Raw genomic sequence first — 24,729 nt, 5'->3', positions numbered from 1 at the left:
TTAATTTCCTCAGAAAACAAACTTTTTTTTTTCACAGCCAAGCTGTAAACCTCTACCGTCGAAGGAAACTTTCGTGTCGTCGTAAGCAAAAAAAACGCCAAGCTAAAGAATACGCTCAAAAATGCACTGATTTTGCAAGAAACAAAACGTAGATTTACTCAGTTCTAGTGAGCGCTTTAGTATATAACACATTAAACATTTATGCATCTCAGGCGCTGCGAAAATTTCTGAGTTAATTTTTATCTACAATGGGAACACCGTTGACGCGCTCCGGTAAACATTAGATTTGCATATTCTCAAAAGGTTTTGACGTCATTAGAAGCACGGGTGTGAATTGCAAACCGCATAATGTATGATAACGGTGCCGGCATAACTGGCTAAAAGTAAAAAAAGTGAAAAAAAAGTGTAAAAGAATTGAAGGACACCTAAGCATCGTCGTTATGAACAGGACACGATAGCGTGTTGCAGCGTTGCCATGGAGATTCTCAGTGGTGGTCCAGTCATTTCATCTTCTGGAGCAATTTTTGGAGCAGAAAAATATTAATTTTGGAGCACCTCCATCAGAACGATAATTCTGGTGCAACCCGTGACCAATACGAACGGAATAGAGGAGTCACCCAGAATAGTTTGTTACTAACGAGATCAGGTTCAGACGTGTAGCTAGGAAGAAAAATAAACAGGTCTAGAAAGGTGCTCACAAAAACAGTGAGAAGACGTTTTATTAAAGCGAGCACTGTCTTGCACGCAAGTTTAGCCAAGCATGCTTGACTAAAAGTCCAAAGAACAAGTACATTTGAGCCGTTTTTTTTTCACGTTGGCCCTCTCTCATCGCCTCTTCGAATTTTTTACAATGTCATCAAACTCGCAAAGTTAATCAGCAAGGCAGAAATTCTCTTGTTCCAAAAAAGCTTGACCTTGTTGGACCTGCTCCAAACTTTTGTTCTTCAACCCAGAAGATAACTACTCCAAACCGCTTCATATTTCTCTGATATGATGCAAACAACATGATGCGCGAACATGGAAGGAAAACTCGGGAGAAGCCCTCGCTATCCGAGCTGCACGCCAAAAAGTATGCCGGAGGTCATGCGCTTTCGTAAGGACTACTGGGAGTCTTTAGCCGAAGGCGCATCCAATTGTAACACTAGGCGCAGTGGCGGTGTCTGCTGCAATGCCTGCTGCGCATGCGCAAGCGTGCTGAGACGGCGGCCATTTGGGGGGAGTGGCAGGGGGGAGTCGGTTTCAAAAAAATCCCACTTAAAAGTGCACGAAAGAGTAATCTGAACTCGCCTTCTTATCGCGGGAACGTTATCTACACGTTCCGGGCATTCTTAGGAACTTCGAATTATTGTCCTGAGCGGCCGATTTCCCTAACTTAAATTTGATTAAACGTACCGGCTCCCGCCTTCTTTTCAACTCTACGCGGTAGGTAGGAGGTGTGAACGAACGCGTCACCCAGTCCCCTGGCGGCTTGCCACTCTGCCATCGGCGGAGTGATACGTAAATAAGAGATTCCACGTGTATGTTTGTTTCTTTGAGCCTAATTGAACGCTATATTGTCTATTACAGAGGCTGTTTATTCAAACAAACATAAAAACAACATAAAAGCGAAAGCGAAGCCACCTCGGGACAGGCTGAAAGGCACTCCACGCGTTCGCTGACCCCGCCTATTAACCGCGTTGAGTTCAAAAAAAGGCAGGGGCGGGGACGTTTAAGCCGATAAATTAGAGCATTCGGCGGGACAGGACAATAATTCGAAGTTTTTAAGAATGCCCACCCGCCGCGGTGGCTCAGTGGTTGGGCGCTCGACTACTGATCCTGAGTTCACGGATTCGAACTCGACCGCTGCGGCTGCGTTTTTATGGAGGAAAAACGCTAAGTCGCCCATGTGCTGTGCGATGTCAGTGCACGTTAAAGATCCCCAGGTGGTCGAAATTATTCCGGATCCCTCCCCTATGGCACCTCATTCTTCCTTTCTTCTTTCACTCCCTCTCTTGTCCTTTCCCTTGCGGCGCGGTTCAGGTGTCCAACGATATGAGACAGACACTGCGCCATTTCTTTTCCCCAATAACCAATTATTATTAATATTATTATTAAGAATGCCCACAACGTGTAGATAGATTTCCCGTGGTAAGGACACGTGTTCTGATTCGTCTTTAGTACACCTTTAACCGCCTCTCCTGAGTTATCTTTTTACTCCGTGTGTGCGAATGAACTGGCTGCTAAATCCTACCACAAGCAGAACCACTCTGGTTTGACAACTGCGGAAACGTTTTAGTAGGTTGCCAACTGAAGGCCTGAATGGTTCCAAAATTAGTCGTTCTCCCGAGACCACGTATTCCTTTTGGCGCAGTTAAGGTGCAATATTGACCAATTTGCCTCTTGCGGAGCAGACTGGAGCAGAAAAATGTAAATGTATCAGAATGGTGCGAATGGAGCAGCTGGAGCACAACTGCAAGGCATCCACAGAACGCCATCGTCAGCTTGGCGCGACGCCTTGCCCGTTGGTCATTTTAAAGCAAAAGAAATTACACCTGTCGCACTTATCTTGGTGGACACTATTACATCGTATCTCGGACACTGCGCTTGACGCAGTCGAGGCAGACACAAGCTGACAAGCTGGAAGAATGGGCGTTTATTTGCAGTGCACGTCCAAATATATAAGACAGCTTAAGAAAGGAGGGGAAGGGAAACAAAGTAAGAAAACAAGATAGGCAACCAGATTGGCACCTGTAGCCGTCGACATCATCTGATAACTGATAAGAAGAACACTGCAGTTATAACACTTCTCCATCAATAATACTGAAGACGCTGCACAGGCCTGCGCTCTCGTGTTGAGCGTCGGAGTTCCGTGGCCACTGTAGGTCCACCGTTTCTCTCTTGTGCGTCCAGGTGTTGGGGTGATGACTGACTCTGTGGTGGTGGCGTTTCACGCGTTTCGGCTTCGCCTTTGGCCCTGCTCCGGGAGTTTCTTGCGGAGTTCTCCAGATCGACGAGCTTGCACTTTCCATGTGGCCTTGTGTAGCCGTTCTGTCTTTCCTTGCGTGAACTTGATCCACGTGTCGTCGAACGAGGCCCTCAGGCGTTTCCACTGTCGTCATCCGAGCTCCGTCTGCTGACTTTATCGTGCCCGTCTTCCATTTATCACCCTTACCAAAGTTACGGACGTAAACATTTGTGTCTGGTGCAAGGGTCCACTCATCCGATGTTCCCGATCTTCCTGCAACCAAAGGAGGAAAAGATGTGTCGAGGCGGGACCGGATTTGGTAGCCCAGAGGAAGTTCCGAAGTAGATTTGCCCGAGGCAAGGGGTGTTCTCCGGTAGTTGAAAAGTAGTCGGCAAAGGCAGTCTTCTAATCTGCCCTGGTTCATCTTCTTCAGACCATCTTTAACAGTTCGGACTGTTCTCTCTGCTTGACCATTCGACTGTGGATGAAACGCAGCCGTGCGCAGGTGGGTTATGTTATTGTTGTTCGCAAAATCAGTAAATTCTAGGCTAGTGAACTGCGCCCCATTATCTGAAACAATGGTGCGAGAAATGCCGAACCTGCTAAAGAAGCTGCGCAGGCAAGTAATATTCGAAGACGTGGTCGCCTGTTTCATTGGTACGACCTCAATCCATTTGTTGTGAGCATCTACGAGAACAAGGATCATGTGTCTTTTGATTGGCCCCGCGAAATCTATATGCATTCTTTACCAGCTTTCTTGGCAGGTCGGCCAGTTAACTGACGGAGCAGATACTGGCATTGGTCGATTTTGGATGCAGCTTGTACACCCCGCTGACAGTTATTCTGTGTCATCGCCCATTCTGGGCCACCAGAATGCTGACCGAGCAATTGATTTCATCGCCGATGATCCTTGATGCATCTGGTGCAACATGTGCAACATTCTATGTTGCGCGTTAACTGGAATGACAACTCCACGGCCCCAATACCGCAAACGGTGGGCCAATGACAGTTCCAGTCTGCGGTCGTAAAAGGGGAGTAAGCTTCGTTCTAATGCTTTAGCGCTTGGAGGCCACCCGTCCCTTGTGTACTGCACGACTTTTGAAAGTACTGCGTCACCTGCCGTCAGCGCCTGCAGTTCTTCTACCGAGACCACCCCCTCCTGGACATCTGCGAGTGCCAGAACGTTGTCAGGTGGCTCCCCTTCCTTGGTTGGCTCCGAAGTTTCTTGTGACAACCTACTAAGTGCGTCTGAGTACAGGAGCGGCTTGCCTGGCGAATACTGTAACTTGTAGCGAAATCCTCCCAAATACAGCGCCCAGCGGTGTATGCGAGCAGCAGCCAGAGGCGGCGTGGGCCGGTCCGGTCTCAGCAGGCCCAGGTGCGGCCGGTGATCTGTGACCAAGATAAATTCTCGGCCTAGAAGATAATCACGAAACTTCATTACTCCAAATACGAGGTCCAATGCTTCACGTTCAAGTTGCGAACAATTTTTTTCTGCTTTCGACAACGTCCTTGAACGAAATCCAATCGGCTTGTTGACGTTCCCTTTCGTGTGAAAAAGCCCTGCGCCTTTCTTCTTTCACTCCCTCCTTTATCCCTTCCCTTACGGCACGGTTTAGGTGTCCAACAAAATATGAGACAGATACTGCGCCATTTCCTTTCCCCAAAAACCAATTATTATTAATTATTCCTTTTTGCGATGCGTCGCACTCTAGTTTCAGCGGTTGTAAAGGGTCGAAATGAACCAACACCCCTGCTTGCTGCAAACACCGTTTTGCTTTGTCGAACGCAGTTTGTTGCTCTTCTTTCCAGAGCCAATGTGTGTTCTTTTCCAGCAGCCGATACAATGGAGCGAGCAGGGACGAGATGTTCGGCAAAAATTTTGAGTAGAAAGTGTTCATGCCGAGAAAAGAACGAAGCTCGGCTACATTTTTCGGGCTAGGGGCTTTTGTGATCGCTTCGACATTCTTTTCTATTGGGTACAACCCTTGCTGATCGATTCGATGGCCGAGATATGTAAAGGACTCTTGCCGAAATTTGCATTTGTCGAGGCGCACTTTAACACCACTGTCGCGGAAACGCTGTAGAACGGCTTTTAGCACGTCGTCACTTTCTGCTCTTTCGGACACCAAGACATCATCTAGATAAGCTTGCGCGCCTTGTAAGCCTTGTAGAACTGTTTCCATTCTGCGCTGAAAAATGGCTGGCGCAGAGGCAATGCCGAAAGGTAATCTGTTGTAGCAGAACAGAGTTAGTTATATTGATTTTAATGGCGCAAGCGCAACTGAGGCTATGATGCGCCAAACACACGGTTAGAGCTTTTGTTAAAGGTTAGGCTTTTTATATTTAAAGTTTGTTTAAAACATTGGCTTCTCTGAGAAACTTAAAAATGCTTGAAAAATCAACCAGTGCTTGATCTCCTAAATGTAACTTGTGGTGTAGTGGGATGTATTCATTGTAGAATGTTGTGAAATATTTTTTCGTCAGTTGTTCTAGTTTTGTGCATACTATTAAAATATGGTTTACCGTGAGTTCATCGCCACACATTTCGCTGTGAGGTTTGTCTTTTTTTGTCAGTAAGAAGTTGTGTGTAAGGTCTGCGTGTCCAATGCGTAGTCGACACAAAATAACTTCTGTAAAACGCTCCTGATGTTTACATGATCTCTATTCTCCCAAAACGGGTTTTATAGAATGTAGTTTGTTGTTTGTCTGTTCGTCCCATGCAACCTGCCACTTATTTCTAAGTTGACTGTGCAGTAATTTAGAAAAATCTTTCTGCGGTATGCTAACTTGTTTTATATGACCAATTCGAGCTTGTGCTGCGCAAGCATCTGCTCTCTCATTACCTAAAATTCCAACATGGCTAGGGACCCACCAGAATATAATGTTATGTTTTTGCTTTGTGATTTTAACTATGTTATGTATGATTTTTCTTGTTATGGGTTCAGCAGCATTTGTAGGGTGCAGCGCTTGGAGCATACTCAGTGAATCGGTGTAAATGATGCTATTTTTATGTTTTGTTTTACTATTTGTTCTACGGCTACGAGGATGGCATAACTGTTCGCAGTAAATACCGATGCATACTGTGGCAATCGTATCATTTCTTTGTTTTTTCTTTGAATTACTGCACATCCGACATGACTTTCTGTTTTTGAGCCATCAGTGTAAAATTCAGTGTAGGTGTCATTTTTCTTGTAGTGTAAAGAACTCTCGCAGTATGTGCTCATGTGGCATTTCCTCTTTGTTTACGTGTGTCAGTGTGAAGTCACACACCGAGGGGAGGATGTACCATGGTGGCAGATATTCATGTCTTTGTGCAATATTCGGTAGGGCGCCCAGCACTGCTAACTTTTCGCATTTATCTTCAAAGCGCATTATTATTGGCCTGATAAAATGTGGTTTATTATTGAATAATCTTCTCGATGGGCACTTGGTAACAGTGGGATAGCAGAGATATTTAGGAAGAGAACGAGTTTTTAGGATATACTTGCATGTAGGTGTGACTCTTCTATCCTCTAGTGTGAGCTCATTAGCTTCAACATAAACACTATTTGCCGGGGATGTTCTATATGCTCCAGTTGATAGGCGCAAACCAAGATTATGAACAGGGTCCAGTCGTTTCAAGTAGGATGCTCTTGCCGAACCATATACCACGCACCCGTAGTCCAGCTTGGAGCGCACTAAAGAGCGATATATTTGCAATAGGCATGCTCTATCGGACCCCCACCGTTTTCGCGAGAGTACCTTTAATACATTGAGGGCTTGGGATGCTTTCTTTCTAAGGTTGCTAATGGGTGGTTGAAATGTAAGTTTCTTGTCAAAAGTGACACCTAAATATTTATGTTCTTGTTTGATTGGCAGTGTGGTTTGATTCAAGCACAGCTTGGGATCGACCTGTAGGCCTCGTCGTAATGAGAACAGAACAGCTACTGTTTTCTGAGGAGAAAACTTAAATCCATTTTTCTCTGCCCAAGCAGCCAGTTTATTTAGTGTGATTTGTATTTGTCTCTCGCAGGACAGTATGCTGGAAGAAGCGTATGCTATATGTAAGTCATCTACATAAACTGAATACATTACAGACTTTGGTATTACTTTGGCTAAAGAATTCATTTTTACTATGAAGGATGTCGTACTTAAAATGCATCCCTGGGGTACGCCATTCTCTTGGGTGAATGTCATTAACAGAGTTGCTCCTAGACGGACTCTGAACGTGCGGTTAGTCAAGAAGTCGTTCAAGCAGTTCAGCATCCTGCCGCGGATCCCTAGCTCTGCTAGGTCATGTAGGATGCCGAACTTCCACGTGGTCTCATAGGCCTTCTCCAAATCGAAGAAGACCCCGATACAGTGTCGTTTTTGGATGAACGCCTCCCGGATGGTGTTTTCTAGGCGGAAAAGGTGATCAGTGGTCGAGCATGCTTTTTTAAATCCACATTGATGTACATCTAAGAGTCGACGAGATTCAAGTGTGATCGTCAGTCTAATGATTATTATGCTTTCGAAAGATTTAGCAATGCAGCTGGGGAGGGCTATCGGTCTGTAATTGTTAGGACTTGTTGGTGGTTTTCCGGGTTTCAGAAAAGGTACTATTATTGCTTTCTTCCACTCCACAGGTATATTCCCAGTTGTCCATATTTTGTTGAAGAATTTCAACCATGCCTGCACGGCAGTTCTGTCTGTTCTTGTTGTTGCCAGGAAGAAAGAAAAGGAAAGTGCACAGGACTGCTCACTGGCTCAAGACGAGCCACAATCGCTACCACGTGCCGATAGTAGGAGAGTTGAAAGATGGGAGAGAAAGACAGGATAGTACAGACGCGCTAAAGACAAGGCCGATCCCGGAGGCAGTGCAATACCGGGCCAACCGGTGGCGGGAGTGAAGCATCCTTCAAACACTCCGCCACATTTCCAAAAATAAGTCCATTGGACCCGTAACAGATACTCTACGGGATCCGGACGTTCCCTGCACGGCAGCCTCAGAGAGATGGGCAAGCATAGTGTAATGCACATTATCTGGGCCTGGTGCTGTCTTTATACCAGAAGATAATACCCTAATCAATTCCTGGAGTGTGTGGGTTGATTGTAGTCCTCGTGCACACCTGCTGCAAGTGGAAGTTTTTGTTTTTCTGCTATTGCTTTGTACTTCTCGAACGTGTTTGTGTCATTGGACGAACTGGAAACTTCAGCAAAATCTCACCCAGTATGTTGGCCTGTTCTTCTAATCATGTTTGTGTCCCGGGTGTAGTCAATAGAGGAAGTGTGAAAGGGGTATGGTCACTACTGAATCTACGAACCTTTTCCCACATTTTTTTGAGGTTATTGAGCTCTTTATTGAGGACACATATTTCTGCCAAGAGCATTTCTCGGCATTTCTTCGAACGAATCGCGCTGTGGCCTTGACCCTCTTAAAGGCAATCAAGTTCTCCGCTGCGGGATACCGACGCAGAGAGCCCCAAGCTTTATTTTGTTGTTTTTTGCCAATGTGCATTCTTGTGTCCACCATACTTCATGTTTTCGTGTACGAGTCCTGTTGTTTGTGGTATGGCTAGTGTAGCGGCCGATATTATGCATGTAGTAAACTTTTCATTAATTTCGTCTATGCTGAGATCTTCACAAAATTCTTTTTCTAGTGCGGCATTTGCTGTAAAAAGTTTCCAGTCGGCGAGGTGAAGTTCCCAGCGCCGTGGTCTTGTGGGGATGACTGAAGTAGACGATGAGAGCCTGATGATAGTAGGTAGGTGATCACTTCCCAGAGGGTCATTTAAAACATCCCATTTAAAATCGTTAAAAAGCGATGGAGTTGCGAAAGCTAAATCGAGGAAGCTCATTTTTGCCGAGCTTGAGCAACAATAAGTGGCTTTTCCCGTATTAAAAGACAGATAATATTTGAGAGGATAAAATCTTCGATTATTTGTCCCATTCAGTCACATCGTTCGCTTCCCCAGAAAAGGGAGTGAGCGTTAAAATCTCCAACTACCAGATATGGCTCTGGAAGTTCATCTATCTGTTCTTCTAGGTCATGGACACTTAAAGTAAAGTGTGGAGGAATGTACACGGAACAGATTGTTAGTGTTTGTAGATGACAATGCTGACTGCTACTGCCTCAATTTTTGTTTTGAGCTTGACTTCTTGAGCAGGGATGCCACGTTGGACAACAATCGCGACGCCTCCCGAGAGTCGATTTGCCTGCTCTCGACCACGTCTAAAAGTTTTATAATGTTTTAGGATATGCACATGTTGTGGACCAAGATTGGTCTCCTGAAGACATAAAACTGTAGGTAACAGTGACCCTAAAATATGTGTTGTGTCACTGTAGTTCCGCATAAGTCCTCTGCAATTCCACTGACTTAAAAAAGCCATGTTTATGTTTTTGAGAGGAAATGAAGCGGGGTTTACTTATGTGGTGGGCCCGTTATGAGGGGCCTGTCTTTTTTCCGCTGAAGAGAGCTGTTCCGCCTCTGTAGTGGAGGCGGAGTGGGTGCTGTATCCATCACCTCAACCAAGGTGCTGGAGGACCGCGGAGGGGCCGCGGTTGTGTTAGTTTCAGGCCGCTCCCGATGGGGGGAGGTCCTGCGGGATGCCGACCCATGGACCTGCGCTCCCTGCTTTGAGGGTGGCAGAGCAGCCTTCGCTGTCCCTGCCTGGGGCGTGGATGGCCCTGCCACTGGCTCTGTGAAAGCAGCCTCGGCATGTGCCGTAGTGCTGTGTGGTGCTACTCCCCCGCGCACCACATCAGCGAAGTTGGGTTTTGCTGTGAAAGAGAATGTGTTCGTAAGCGCAAAATGCCTCCTTGCTTCTTTGAATGAATTGTTTTCTTTTCTCTTTATGGTAATTAGTTCCTTTTCTTTTTTCCAGGACGGACATGCCCTGGTGTACACTGCATGGTCTCCTTCGCAGTTTGCGCAGCGCAGTGCTGCGTCACATTACTCAGAATGCTGGTCTTTCGAAGCGCATTTCGCGCAGGTTTTTTGGCCGCGGCAACTTTGTGAGCCGTGGCCCAAACTTTTGACAGTTGAAACATCGGCGGGGATTGGGTATATAATGTCTGACTTTGACTTTCAAGTATCCAACTTCGATCGTTTCGGGCAAGGTACTGGTGTTAAATGTGAGGACCAGGTGTTTGTTATCTATTTCTTTGTTATCCCTGCGGATCTTGATTCGGTGAACGTCGATTACATTCTGGTCGGTAAGCACTTCAAGCCTTTCAGCTTCTGTGATATGGATAAAGTCTGATTCAGAGATTACACCTCGGACTGTGTTTAGAGATCGGTGAGGGGTTACAGAGACAGAGATGTCCCCTATAGACGCAATGTTGGAGAGTTTGGAACACTGGATGATGTCGCGCAGTTCAAGAATTAAGTCGCCGCTGGACATTTTTTAGACCTTATAGCCAGGGCCCAAGGTATCGGTTAAGCATTTTGACACAAGGAATGGGGATATTATTCTTGCTTGTATTCCGTCACTTTCACTGTGGATTACGTGGAACATTGAAAATGTTTCTCTTTTTTGAGAAAAAATCAGCTGCTTCGTTCCGCCCTCTTTTTAGAGAGCGATTAGGTTTGGATAAGGGTGGAGCCATGAAAAAATTTAGTTTTTCGGTCATGGTGCCAGCCACCCACCATGGAGTCCAAGAAGGGAACGGGACAGGAACTTGAAAGCATGTCCTGCCCACGTCAGCTGTACACCTCAACTATAACCAAATATGACTCAACTCAGGGTAGTTGGTCACACAAGGTTAACCCTCGCCGCCAGGAAAACAGGAAAAACCAAGAAGTGAGTAGGATATAGGAGTGTTGTGAGAGAGATAGGAAAGTGGAATATGGAGAGGAGGATAGGAAAAGGCGACTGCCGATTCCCCCCGGTCGGGTCGTGCCGTCTGCTTGAAGCTGGGGCCAAAGCGGTGTATTGCCTCCGCCAAGAGGCCTTAAGGGTCCAAACGCTCGGCATCGGCTCAACCACCAGGATCCCCCTTTCCCCGGACACGGCGATGCCACGCACGGCTAGGCGCGGGTGCTCGGGTCCGTGGTGATGCACGGTTCACCATCAGCCCCTTGTGGGGATGTCCGTGCGGATGCTCGGGAACCTGCGGTGTCGCCACTCACCGACGCCTGCAAGCTGCAGGCGCCCCCCTGCGGGGTGTAGCAGAACAAACTTTCATGCGTATTAATCACTCATATCTGGCACGATTCCTCATCAAGAGAGACTTGGTTATATGCGCCTCGTAAGGCCAATGTGCTGAAATGTTTTCCACCGCTTAAGGACGCGAACATGTCATTGATTACTGGCAACGGGTGCTACTCTAGCTCACATGCCGAATTTAAAGTCCCCACAAATCCTAACGATGCCGTCCTTCTTAAGGGCGGGTACAATGGGCGTAGCCCATTCGAAATGCGGCACTGATGACAAGACGCCTAATGCCACAAGCCTACCAAGCTCTTCCGATACCCTGTCGCGTAGAGCGAAGGGAATAGATCGCGCCTTACAGAACTTCGGCGTGGCTCCCTCCTTCAGCTGTAGGTGTGCCGCGGGTCCTTTGATGAGGCCCAGATCCGAGCTGAAAACATCTGGAAACTCGGCGAGCACGTCAGCAGTGACCTGCGTGGTGGTAGACGACTGTGTGGTCTGCGGCTTGGCTGAGAGGCTAAGGACCGGGGAGCCTGCGTCGCTCAGGAGGGACATTAGGTCTCGACCACTTAAGCTTGGACCGGGGCAATCTAGCACCACCAGTGTGCATTCTACATTTGTATTGTCGGACGACACCGGCAAGAGGAGCTCTCCAAGAACTGGCAATTTTCCGAGGTAGCATGATAACTTCATGCGTGAAGGCCGTAGCGAAGGCACAAGTGTTTTGTGCTGCTCAAATAGCTGTCGGGACACTACATATACCGGGGAACCCGTATCGATGAGAATCGAAACGTCCACACCTCCCCATGTGAAGGTGCGTCGTATTGTGGGCTTCACATTTACCTCCCGTGTCGATTTTAACGTCCAAATGTGCATGCTATCCTCTGTGTCTTCATCTGTCTCCCCTTCCTTAACAGCCAGTATTCTGCCGCGAAATCCCCGGGTAACTTCTTGAGTTCGAGATCTTGCGCTTTCTTCGTTCCGGCATTTTACTGCTAGGTGACCACCTCAACCGCAGTGATAACAACGAGCATTACTCCAACGGCAGGCATTACTGTTGTGTTTTGTGCTGCCACAACGCCCACAATTGGCCAGTACCTATTCCATTGAGGTTGACTGCACCTTCATTTTAAACACCGCCGATGTGTCTGCGGCCATTTTATTGGCATTCTTATCTGCAGATTCAGCCTCCAGTGCCATCGTTTCAGCGTCCTCTACGGACAGATCTTTCTTTGTCAGGAGTTGTTTCTGCAGGGCACTCGATCTTATGCCGCACACAATTCTAACCTGTATCACTCGGTCGAGCAAGGTACCAAAATTGCAGCTGTTCGCAATTCGACTAATTTTCGTGATGAATTTTTGAACGGACTCACCGTCAAGCTAGCAGCGGTTGAAGAAGCGGAAACTTTCAGTAATTTCATGGCGCTTGGGATCAAAAAACTCGTTCAGGACTTTCAAGACGTCTTCGTACTCCAAAGAATTCGGCTTCTACGGCACTACTCGCCCTGCTAATATTTGAACGGTGCGCATGCTTAAAGCTGCTACCAAAAGCGCCCGTTTTTTGCCGGCTCCGTCACGCCCGTCGCCTCAAAGTATGCCTCTGCCTTGATAACATAGGCCTTCCAGTTGTCTCTTTCGTCGTTGAGGTCGGGCAGTTGCTGGTGTGCCATCTTCGAGTCGTCGATCCGTAGCGTAGCTGCCGTCCGGTGCTTCAAGTTTTTGCCAGGGGTTTTGATTTCCGTTCCTCGTCGCCACTGTTACATCGTAGCTCGGACACTACGCCTGACGCAGTCGACGCAGACACAAGCTGACAAGCTGGAAGAATGGGCGTTTATCTGCAGTGCACGTCCAAATATATAAGACAGCTTAAGAAAGGAGGGGAAGGGAAACAAAGTAAGAAAACTAGATAGGCAACCAGATTGGCACATGTAGCCGTCGACATCATCTGATAACTGATAAGTAGAACATTGCAGTTATAACGACACCCAAACCGCGCCGTAAGGCAAGGAAAATGAAATGAAAATTGGTTTTGAGGAAAATAAATTACGCGACTCTCACGTATCTCGCTGGTGTCCACCGAGTTACGTGAGATACCGCGCCGTAAGGGAAGGAATATTTGAGACGCGTGGTGCTCACAATTACAACTGCGCATACCGGTAAACATTACGTTTGCAGCTGCTTTTAAAGGGGTTGACGTCAATCGAAGCCCTCGTGTGAAGTGCAAACCGCATAATGTATGTTAACGGCGCCTGCAAACATCAATTATGGTGAGGCATAAAAAAGAATAAAAATAAAACAGCCTCTGCCTGCGCCACAAGTATAACAGGCCGGCCTCTGCAAACAGAGAAGTACGTTCCTACTGCCCACGTACGTTTCTAGGTTAAGATTGCGGTCGTGTTTTCGTGTCGTTTTCGCAAGCAAGAAACGCCAGGCTAAATGCAAAGAGCATATCTCCTTTTATATCAGTCATACAGCACACAACTGAAGTACATTTCACTTGTCTGTGGTTTAACTCTGTAGAGCCACGAGTGTGAATATTAAATTAACATCGCAATCGGTAATTGGCTGTTTTTTTACAGCCCCGCTGTCCAACCATCTTCACAGCTTGGATTAGGGCAACATTTTTAAACCGAAAGCTTTACTGGCCGCGAACTTGCGATTTCGCCGTACCGGTGCTCTGAGGAGGCACTGACGCCACAACGCGCGCCTCGCCGCGGAGCCGAACCGGTCTGGCCAGGCCGGCGGTGGCTGCGCACTAGGCGCGAAATAGAAACGTGCTCCGCCAGTGCGGTCAGACTGCACCACAGCCACCGAACGCGTCGGCAGTCAAGCGCAGTTGGAGTATAGAGGTACTCGCTTTGGCTGATATGACGTCGCCGTGCAGCGCGCGCGCGCGCGAGTTATGCCGGAGTATAAGCGCGCCTTAACAGAGCCTGTGCTTAACCACAAGCCAACATATTCGGTGGCGGCATCTATGGGAGCCATTGAAGCTGCCCGCACATTCACAGTGGTAGCAATTACTTGAAAAAGGGCAGAACAAAATTGTGGCTCCAATCAATGGTGTGAAGGTGGTTGGACAGCAAAGCTGTAAAACGACACCCAATTGCCCCTTGCGACGTCACTTGAAAATTCAGACACGTGGCTTTACAAAGAGTGAAATCAGAGACAAGTGGGAAGTACCTTTTTTTTACAAGATGTCTGCCATTAGGCATAATGTGAAAGGGAGAGAAAGTTAGAAGGAGTGTAAACAAGCCTGGCTTAAAAAGTGATAACGGTTCTCGATAAAGTAATTATCAACAGTTCGTTTTGATAGTGGTCTTCAACGTCCTGTCGCAGGCCTACCTTAGGAAGCGACATCTCACGGAGGCTGTAGCCGGGCAAGTCCACAGCAAGTGTTTTGCGTCACACCGTTCAGGCGCAGCACTACAACGGGGACAGCAGCCAGTTAGTTCTAAGCATTTGTCACTCCACCGATGACGCACAGAGGGAGTCAGGGCCGCTCCTGCCCGAATCCGGAGCACGGGTACCATCTCGTCCCTAGTGAGGGTACGAACACGGAGGAATTGGAGCGCGTGCTCGCTGACGCAGAGCTTGTTTCTCGGAGACACGGGCAGGATCGGATCTGGGGAAGAGTTTGAAGGTGGCGGCCTGTCTGATATGTCAAGGTGTGTCATTGCGTCGACAAGAATATTATGCCGGTTGTGAGCATGGCCGCGAACCGAATGTATAGGAACAAGACAGGGGTATTGTTAGCAGAGTTGGTGAATGGATTGTGTAATTTGGAATGTCCTCCAGACAGCCTTAAGCCGCTCAAGGGCGGTAATGCAGTCAGTGTAAATACGAACAATATTGATTGCAAGATGTTTGCTGTAATATGTTTGCGTGATTTCAAAGGAGATATGCTGTTTGCATTTGTTTTTTAATATGGCGTTTTTTGTTGACGGCAACAACACGTAAAGGCAACCATAATCTTTACCGGGAAACACACGCGGGCAGAAGGAACATGTGTCGCATTGTTTGCAGGCACCGTTATCATACATTATGCGGTTTGCACTTCACACGAAGTCTTCGAATGACGTCAACCCTTTCAAAGGAGCTGCAAACCCAATGTTTAGCGGAACGCGTAGCAGTAATCGGCACCGCGCGTCGGAAATATTCTTCAACATTGTTATTACGCTACTCATGGCTTACACAGACAAGAACGACACAAACAGAAGTTCTTGTGTGTGTAAACCATTAGCGCAATAACAATGTTGAAGATTACAAACCAACTAGGACCATTTGAAGCTCATCTTGGAAATCTTCGTTCCCTTTCGGCAGGGTTTGGGTGTGCACCGAGATATGTGAGACGGACGTCATTTCCTTTCCTTAAAACCAATTTTCATTTCATTTTCCTCGCCTTAATGCGCGGTTCGGGTGCCCACTAAGATATGTGAACAGGCGCCATTTCCTTTTCTTAATGTCCAAAGGGAAGGCGTCGCGCCGAACGGACGATGGCATTCCGTGGAGTCCTTGGCAACGCTCCAACATGATGTCGCATCCCACTCTTAAAGACGAAGCTTATGCGTCCGCCAATTTGTTAAATCTTTTTTCTGTAGATGTTTTTATTTTATGTTTTTCTAAGTATGTTTTTATTTAAAAATATTTTAATTTTTTTTACATTAGGGCTACTTTATATATAAACCGCAGTGGTGGCCAAGTGGTTCAGCATTCGCCTCGCCCGAGGAAGGTGCGGGGTTCGATCTCTAGTGCCACCGGGTACCCATCTATTATACAATGGCTACAAGCTTTCCCCTGGTCTGGTGCTCGGCCTATTTAGGGTGAAATGTTTGGAAAATGGATCTTTGACCCCACCTTGAGGGGTCAAAAAAACCTTGTGCCATGGCGCCCTTTGGCCAAGGAAGCCTTTGCGCCATAAAAATCCATAATCATCACTACTGCTTTATCATCAGAATGGCATATTGTATGCTGTTAGTGTACTTTCCACTAGGAGTAGCATTCTATTTTTAGCCTTGCGATTTTTGCTGACCACGCCGACGACAAGAAACTTTCCTTGGACGGTAGAGGTATATAGCTTCCCCTTTAAAAAAGACTCACAAGATGGTTTGAACTATGCAACGCGTGATTCAGCGATAGGTGTCTAGGCGCTTACTCACGTGACCACTTGTGTAGTGGTCAAGTGAATGACTCAACCCTGCTCTAGCAGGCGGCTGTTTCAAACAGAGCTACCCGCCGGCTTATGCAACCGAGGTTGAACAGCTCAACCGGTGGGTGCGCTCTACGCCGACGGCGGCGACTCCGACGAGAAAGCGAGGGCGGGGCGCCTAACAGCTATCGCTGTAAAATTAAGGCGTGCCGGATACCAATTGGTGCCCCTCAGAACAATCTTATTTTATTTGGCGTAGAGATCACACACATGGTTCTTGACATACACTCAGACGGCGTAGCCAATGCTATTACACCCTCGTCATCACCTCACGCTAACGTTGTCTACAGTGTTTAGCGCCACTTGTACATGGTGAACAGCAGTTAGGGGCAGACAACTCCTGGCGTCTAGCGGAAAATGGCGCAAACTCACTCAGGTAGGCTAAGACCATAGCCATGGATGAGTCGTTGTAGACGTGGCCAGGCACCGAGCCGTTGCACACGAAGTGTCCGGCATTGTAGCTGTGCGGATAATAGATGATGAAGCCGCGCATGGGGTCGAACTCGACGAAGGCGAGTGCCAGCGACACCTCCTTCATCTCACCCTGGCCCAGGTTTTTCCAGAGCTGCAACTTGGCGCCGGAGTCGGTGGGCACGCAGGGCACCGCCGACAGCTCGCCGTGGCGCATCGTCACGGATACGAGCTGGTCCTTCGGCTTCAGCGGTTGGAACAGGTAGTAGTCGTCAGTGCCAGCGACGAGAAAGTCAGGGTGGTTAAGTGATATCTAATCTGGAGTCGCAAGCTTCGGTCATGGCAACAAAGCGAAAAGAAGAAAAAGGTTGCGAGTATGCAACACACCCACTGTTATGCCCGGCATGCCTTCGAGCCTAAATGAATAAATAGGCGGACTCCCCTACCAGGATTTCCAGAAAATCAACGTGAAGGCGATTGAGGCTTCCGAAGAAACGCTGCTGCCTGGCGTTCGCTGAAGCAGTGGCAGAAGCAGCGGCGACAATGGCGGCACCACGTGGCCGAGTATACCATCGCGTCGCCCGACGGAGCGTTGCTTTCATCGGTCACGCTGGTGTTGACGGAGACGGGTTGACGCTGGGGTTGATGAAGAGCTGCGTCTGCGACACATTTTCCTCGTCTCGGACAACAGGCGAGAAGGTGCAAGGTGTTTCAGCCCCCCCTCCCCTTCCGGCTGGAAAACGGCTTGACATTAATGTGCCACGTGAGCGCCCACCTGACAGCTGTGTTGACAACGTGACAGTCTCTTTTACCCTCTCCATTGACGAGCTGGGAGCATGAGCACCGCTTTTGCCGTGGGCGGTACCACCAGTGACCTCTCGTTTGATTGAACATCGTTCTTCGAACTGTATTCCTCTGTCAGGGATCTAGGGAATACGAAGGGTATTTATCGAGCTTCTGGTTTGGTACCAAGAGACCCGATTGCGGAGAGACACCCGTCTCCTAAGAGGCTTCCTTTTACTGAGAGGCATTCTCAGTTGCTACTTGTACATTATGTAAATAACCTGTACAAAGTTTTCCTTGTCTTTTCCCTTGTGACCACGTTTCCGATCCACTTCGTCCCTTATCCGGCCTGACCACGCTATCAGAATCCCAACAACTGGTGGCAGCAGTGGGATGCTGCATCCCAACACAGACACCCCGCACACACATACGCACATATAACCATTTTTAGGTTTTAATAAAGAAACACCCATGAACATTCAGTGGTCGAATGATACTGACGTCGATTAAAACAATTTATATGCCTTTATAACGGCAATAGTTTGGCGTGTACAAGTCCTGCGTGGGAGCCTCCAAAATGAAGTGCCGGTGCACTTACGCAGGTCATGGTAAAAGGGCCTACCATTGACAAATACATAAACTGACGTGGCTTTGTCATTGTTTGTCAGATTGGTGGTTCCGTTGTAGCAGCATATATAGCGGCCCTGGTCCATGGCGGCAGTAGTATGAAGCTCTAAGTCGCTGTTTAACGGGAGTTAGCCATCCAGCAGTATTTTACTCACAGACGAACGCAGAGAGACGTTATCCTAGAATTGAAGAATGCATGAAATGAAGAGAGTTTGGGACGTCAGCAACGAAAGAATTATATAACTGCAAGGAAAAAGTATCTGGAGAGAAGTATTGTTCCAGCTTCTGTCTGACGAGATTTATGAAAAAACTGGACGCATTAGAAACAACGCTCTAATATACTGTGCGTGGTCTGACAAATAAAATCTCTGATAGTAAGTGAAGGTCATTAATGCGTTCACGTTTTATTACGTATTGTTCTGAAAGGCCTAACAGAAGCATACATTTGGTGCCAAGCAGAATTCGAGAGGGTTCACTTGAACACTCATATAACGCACATGCATGTCCGTGTTTTGCAACCACAAGTTGATTTGATCATCTGTTTCTTTTTTGCCCTCTCGAACTGAACTCTTGACACGAACTACGACACAGGGCAGCAGAGATCGTGGAAAAACCGACCCACGGCATGGAAAGAGCCACAAGATGAGGAAAGGTAATTAAAAATATTTGTTCCTTAAAAGACGAGCACATGCCTGAATTATGAGAGGTCAACCGCCTCTAAATGCAAGGAGCGTTCTAGTGTTGAACACCCCCGACTTAGAAAAAAAAAAGACATTTTAGCCAGGGCTTCAGCTTTTACAACTGCATTGCATATTTTTTCAGATGAGGAATTACTGTACGCTTTCGCGAAAAAAACACACATTTTAGTCACGGCTAAACAGTTGTTGTGACATCATAGTGAAAGGGCCGCACCTCACAAACAAGTGGCTGCTATCAGACTTTGTAGCTATTCACAGCGATCATTCACACAAAGAAAAGAATACAAATGCAGTGTAGCAGTGTAATGAAAAAAATTTCGCATGCAGTGACAGAACAACCGCACCCCACCTTATGTGGCAGTGGGATTCCCCAGGAGGATAATTAATCAAACTCTATCACATGATAAAGCAAAAATGCCCAGTTAGCGAGGCCACGGCGTGTATGCAAGGCACATAGAGACAAAGATAAGAGTGTGACGCATCAAAGAGCGGTCGTCGTGATCATTTGCGTCTGTTATCATGAAAATAGAAGGAAACGCGAGGCACACCTGAATCCAGTGTAGCTACTAGGTTTTTGTTAACTGTTAATACTAGTGAAAGAAACTTCTGCCGCGCCCGGAAAAAAAAAACCAGAGGGTATGGCGGCAGGGGAGGGGGGGGGGCATAAAAAGAAACAGGAAAAAAACCAGAGCTAAAACTAGGGACGAGGTCACGAGAAAATTGCGCATGGCCACAGAAATATTAGCATAAAGCTGTGTGAGAACAATGAACACTATCGTGTTCCTTCCTATTACTACGTGAACAAGCGTTATTAATCTTTACGATCTCACTCCTGTATTGAGCTCACTCTGAATGCTCTGCTATCGCAATTTCCGGAGTTAGCCCTAGCAACGTTCGGCAGGCCACAATAATGAACAACGAACTTTGGGAGGTGCTGAATTCGACGACTTACCCCAGAGGGCGGCGGTGCCCAAGCCAACGGGTACCTCCCGTTGCACGTAATGCGCAAAGTGCTGTTGGTAGCAACGTCGATGTAGGGACCAGCAATGATCATCAATGGCGGTAGGTACCGCTCCCGATGTCGGACCTGCAACACGTAGACGGACAAGAGAAGCGACATATCTGAAAGATGGTTTATGATAGCACAGAGCTCATTTGTAACGCAATGATTGCTTTTGGAAACGCTACGGATAGATTTGAGGTCCTAATGTAGAAAACTATTAGAGGCCTGTTTTGTCGTTTTGATTCTCTGCTCTCTCGTGGTGTTCAGTATTGTTTGTTAAGGGCCTGTGACACTAGCCGGACACGACGCCGACGCAGACCCAACGACACCGAGGATCGGCCGACCGGGTCGATAGGTCGTGTCTGTGGCAGACCAAGCTGTCACACTACAGAAGAACTGCAGATTGGGCTAGTTGGTGTTGATGCATAGTGGTGGTTCAACAGCGCAAACACACACAGACCAAGTAAGAGACGAGACACACAAACCAGCGCTGGTTTGTGTGTCTCGTCTCTTACTTGGTCTGTGTGTGTTTGCGCTCTTGAACCATCACTGTCACACTAGGCCGAACACAACACCAACGTGTCCGACGACAAGATGTCTTCGTAGTGGGACATCCTCAGTTGACGCCCGCGACGCCGACAAAACGAGTCTCCGCGTCGTCGCGAGATCGGTCGCCGAGCTGAAGAGTGGGCTCCATGTGCGCGAAAGAGCGAGCGACGCGACGAGGAGGCACAGTAACGCTCCCTCCGTCGCTTATAGTGGGCAACCTCCATGCAAACAAAGGAGGCTGCCGACGCGCACCCGCGACGTGCACAGCGGACTCCGGCTTATGGTACCTTCGGCTGGTCGCTCCGATTCCCTCATTTAGAGCGACCGGAGCGTGGGTAGCTCCCGACTTGAGGCGGGTGCAAGACTAGCCAGTCGAACGTTTTCAGAGCAGTGAGAGGGACGGTAATCGCAGGAGAGGGCTACTTCCTCCAATCTCAGACCAGAGCACCGCCGAGCAGCCGATGCCCGCAACGCTCCCAACAGGAGTGACATCTTCTGTTGTCTGCCTGCGAAGTGCAATCCGAAGTACACGAACATATCCCTACCGTCCAAACAGCTTCCTAGTATGGACACCCCGACGACCACTGCGCAGCAGTTGTTATTCTCCCTTTACGACGGTAAGTTTGCAATACGAAGAATGTGCACAGTGTGTTCTGGGTTTCAATTGACGGGCTGTTTTCACTGGCTTTTTCCCGCGCTCAGGCTTTGTGTCGCATGGTGTCGTGTGTGCGCCTGAGGGCACTTTCGAAGTACACATTATTAAGGCAGTTCCACATGCTAGTGAGAGAGCGAATTCTACAAGTGGCGCGACGTAGTGAACAATTTCCAACTTTTTAGTTGGAACCTTGTCGCTCTGGCCGCACGAAACAGGTGCTTGCGCCGCGGCAGTAGAAATTGCGAGTGTTGTCGTTTCGCATATGGAACAGCCTTTATTTGTTAGGTGCATTTATGAATTGCGGTGTGGCCTGTCCTGGACACGTCCTTGATAACGAATGAATCCGCCAGTGCACAACACCAAGTATGCGGACACGCTGCTAATCAGCTGTGTAGTAGGCATACTCAGCAAAATGTATCGCACACAATACAAAGACAAATGCCCCTGGTGCCACGAAACACCCACGCAGCATCACATAACGTGGGCATGCCAGAAGGTAGATGTGGTACCCGTTGTATCAAACCCGAGTCCGGAGCAATGGGAGGGAGTGCTCCCCAGCGATCGCCGGGTCGACCAAGAAGGTCAGATTCGGCGAGCACAACTGGCAGCAGCATCCAGCGGAGCCCTGGACTAAGTACAACCGACCTTTCTGCAAGAAGATGGACGAAAGCATCTGAAGACCGCAGAAGACCAGCGAATCTTGAGCTCAATAAAGTTTTTCACTCAGTCACTCGCTCCACAACGTAACTGAGCTCCACTACACCTCACAACAATGCGCGATACAGCGGGCTTAACTTACAATATAAGGAACTAAAAATTAGGACTTGGGATGCTTACATATTAATAAAGGTCCCTGCATTTAAGAGATTAGATGGGCTTTGGACACTCAACTGCATAATTTCAGGCCTTTTACAAAGTTATTTAAACCAAATATATTTAGGCAGCTTCAGAACACACCGCAGGATTAATATACGTGGACAAAAAGAAAATGGCGCTCTTCATGGCACCTGAAGTCACTCGTTGGACATAAATAATTTCTGAAATTGCAACATTCAGCCCGCGTCAGTATCTGTGGCAGCATACGCAGCTAGTACTGGTTGCGTCTGTTACGTTCTGGTAACGTTAGTCAGGCCAGAATGACGACAAGGAAGCTTGGGTCCAACTCGAAAACTATTATTTGGGCAAACTCGTGTCCTCAAACAGAAAGCAGTTCGGCGGCGCAGTGATGAGACATGGGCTCGGTCAACTAAAGTAAGAAGGGTGGTCGCTCTCTGCTTTGCAACATGAGACATTGAACGCCTAATGCGCTTACGACAATTTTGAACATGAAGAGAAACTTGCGTGGGGCTACAGTCATTCCAGAGAAATCTGGTGGCTTCTTGTTTGACAAACAAAAGGGGAAAGTCGGCGCGCCATTGGCTTTGAGCAGAGAACAATGCATTACAGTGCTTCTCAACACTTGCTCGCACATTAGTAGTTAGTATTATTTTGAGGTATGATACAGGCCTCTCGTTTAAAGATGTTGTGACGTATATTAGGGTTAAAATAAGTACATTCTAGACGTTCGATAAGCGGTATTGGGGTAATTAGGTATCATATACTGGTCGTCCCAGCTAACTTGTACCAGGAATATGAAAAATCCTAAGCCTTCTTCAGAACTTGAATCACCTGGATGTTGTTAAGGTTTATATAAAATTTCAGTAACATTTTTTTCTCGTCCTACTTGAATAATTATCTGAGGTAAATTAATTAACTTTTAAAATATAGCTTGAAACGTTCAGGCGTCAATAGGAAATTTGTGGAGCTCCACAAAGATTGTCCAACCCAGGTACTTCAGACAAGATAGACAGCGTGGCCGTTTTAATTAGTGAAATACGAAAGACCGCGCATTTTGGAAGCTATCACGTGGCAGAGCGATCCTTGCGCCCGAATGCGCAGCAGTTACAGCGCTCTCATCCATGCTTAGTAAAAAAACATCACTCGCTTCGCGCCTTTTTTGCTGCACACTACAGATCTTCGCGTTCTGCATGGTTTCAAGATAAGCGCCAGTGGATTCAGGCGGGAGTTGAAAAAAGCCGGTTCCTGTTTCTGCGGCGATAATCGCGCTCTGACGCTAGCAGGTTGCACAGTGCGTCACCAGCCGCTGCCGATAACGTCAGAAGACCATTCTCGGTAACGGTAGAGGCCCTTTCTCGTAAGCGAAGAGAAGGCGCGGCGTTGGCGACGTTTTTTTACAAATCGCGGCTGAGAGCGCTGCAATCGTGGCACATTCGGGAGCACGGGGCGCGCTTTCAAGTGTATTTTTTTAAATTCCGTGGGCTTTCATTTTTCCCGGAATAAAATCGGCTACGCTAAGGCTATCTCATTGGAAGTGCCTGGGTTGGGCAATATCTGTGAAGCTCCACAACTTTCTCACTATCGCCTGAACGTTTCAAGCTATATTTAAAATGTTGATTCATATCCACTACTTATTCAAGTAAGACCAGCAAAAAAAATGGTACTGAAACTTTAGATAAACCGCATCAGCATCCACGTGATTTGAGTTCAGAAGAACGCTTAGGTTTTTTTAATATCTTGGTCCAAGTTAGCTGGGACACCATGTATATCTCTCAGCAATCAATTTATTTGACAGCTAAGCGTTAGTATGCATGAGTCTGACTTTCAACTCTAAACAGATTGTCTCAAGCTTCCAGCTACGGCACTATCAGATTTACGACTCACGCGTCGTAGAGAATTTTCTCTGAGATATAGTACGTTTTATGTGATGAGCGCAAAACGTTCGCTCTCTCAGTTTTCATTCTCTTCCCCTTAGCATGAAAATTTTATTTAATCACGGACCATGAGAGGTACGAGAAAAAGTGATCGGAGTATTTCCTTTTGGATTTAAAACCCCAAATGCTCGACGTAGTTTTGAGGAATGGGAGAGTGATTCCTCATTTTAAAGGTTTTCATCGAGCAGAGTTAGTGATGAAGAATCTGTGCACATGTGGAGTGTGTTGAAGATACGCAGCTTAAGCATCTACATTTTGTTTTCTTCGATTTCGGTGCTGTGCTAGCCACGAACCTGCGGGCTACAGCGCGAAACCAGGCGAAAGCCACCCGCCGCCGCAGATGCAGGCGTGAGGGCAGCGGTAGGGCCGGCGAGCCTCTAGCGGCGGCGGGCGGCGTAAGTCCCGGAGAAAAACTCGCATTGCTTCCCCGGCGAATGCAAATGCCGTACCAAAGAGCGAGCGCGCCCCCCTGGAGACCGGCCGTTCGGCTTGCGACGCGTGCATAACCATTCCTGCCTTCTAAGAAGGAGGGGTGCTATTTGTTCCCTCGCTCTCTCGATACGCGCGGAGTAGGCGCCGCGAATTTCAAGCCGTCCACCTGGGATTAATGGCCGCGCGGGAGACTGTGGATTAGCGGGCGGATTAGGGGAACCCGGGTATGCCGCGTTGCCGCCGCGGTTTGGCGTTCAGTTAATTTCGTGTCGACGCGGCAGATACGACACGAGTGTGATCATCGTTGACACTCTTTTGTTTGCATCGTCCAACGCAAGTTCCTCAGTGGGGGCGGCGAATATGGCGCGAAGGACTGTGTGGCTCGAGCGCCGTTTTTGGTGGGAATGTGCTGCTTTTTTCGGCTTGCTTCTCTGCTGGATGTATGTCGGTGAGTGACTTCGCTGTACTTTGAATTTTTAAGGTTTTCAGACAAATAGACCGGCAGTGAACGTGGAAGCCCGTGATGGGAAGG

General features: G+C 47.7%; 1 pseudogene; it reads right to left on the bottom strand.

Moving 5' to 3' along the window:
- Positions 1-7,760: 7,760 nt before the first annotated feature.
- Positions 7,761-7,924, bottom strand: LOC144105828 (U2 spliceosomal RNA; annotated as a pseudogene).
- Positions 7,925-24,729: the final 16,805 nt, after the last annotated feature.

This window comes from Amblyomma americanum, chromosome 9 (assembly GCF_052857255.1).
Source record: "Amblyomma americanum isolate KBUSLIRL-KWMA chromosome 9, ASM5285725v1, whole genome shotgun sequence".
Classification (NCBI taxonomy): domain Eukaryota; kingdom Metazoa; phylum Arthropoda; class Arachnida; order Ixodida; family Ixodidae; genus Amblyomma; species Amblyomma americanum.
Note: the sequence above shows the minus strand (reverse complement) of the source record. Positions and strands in the feature narration are given on the sequence as shown.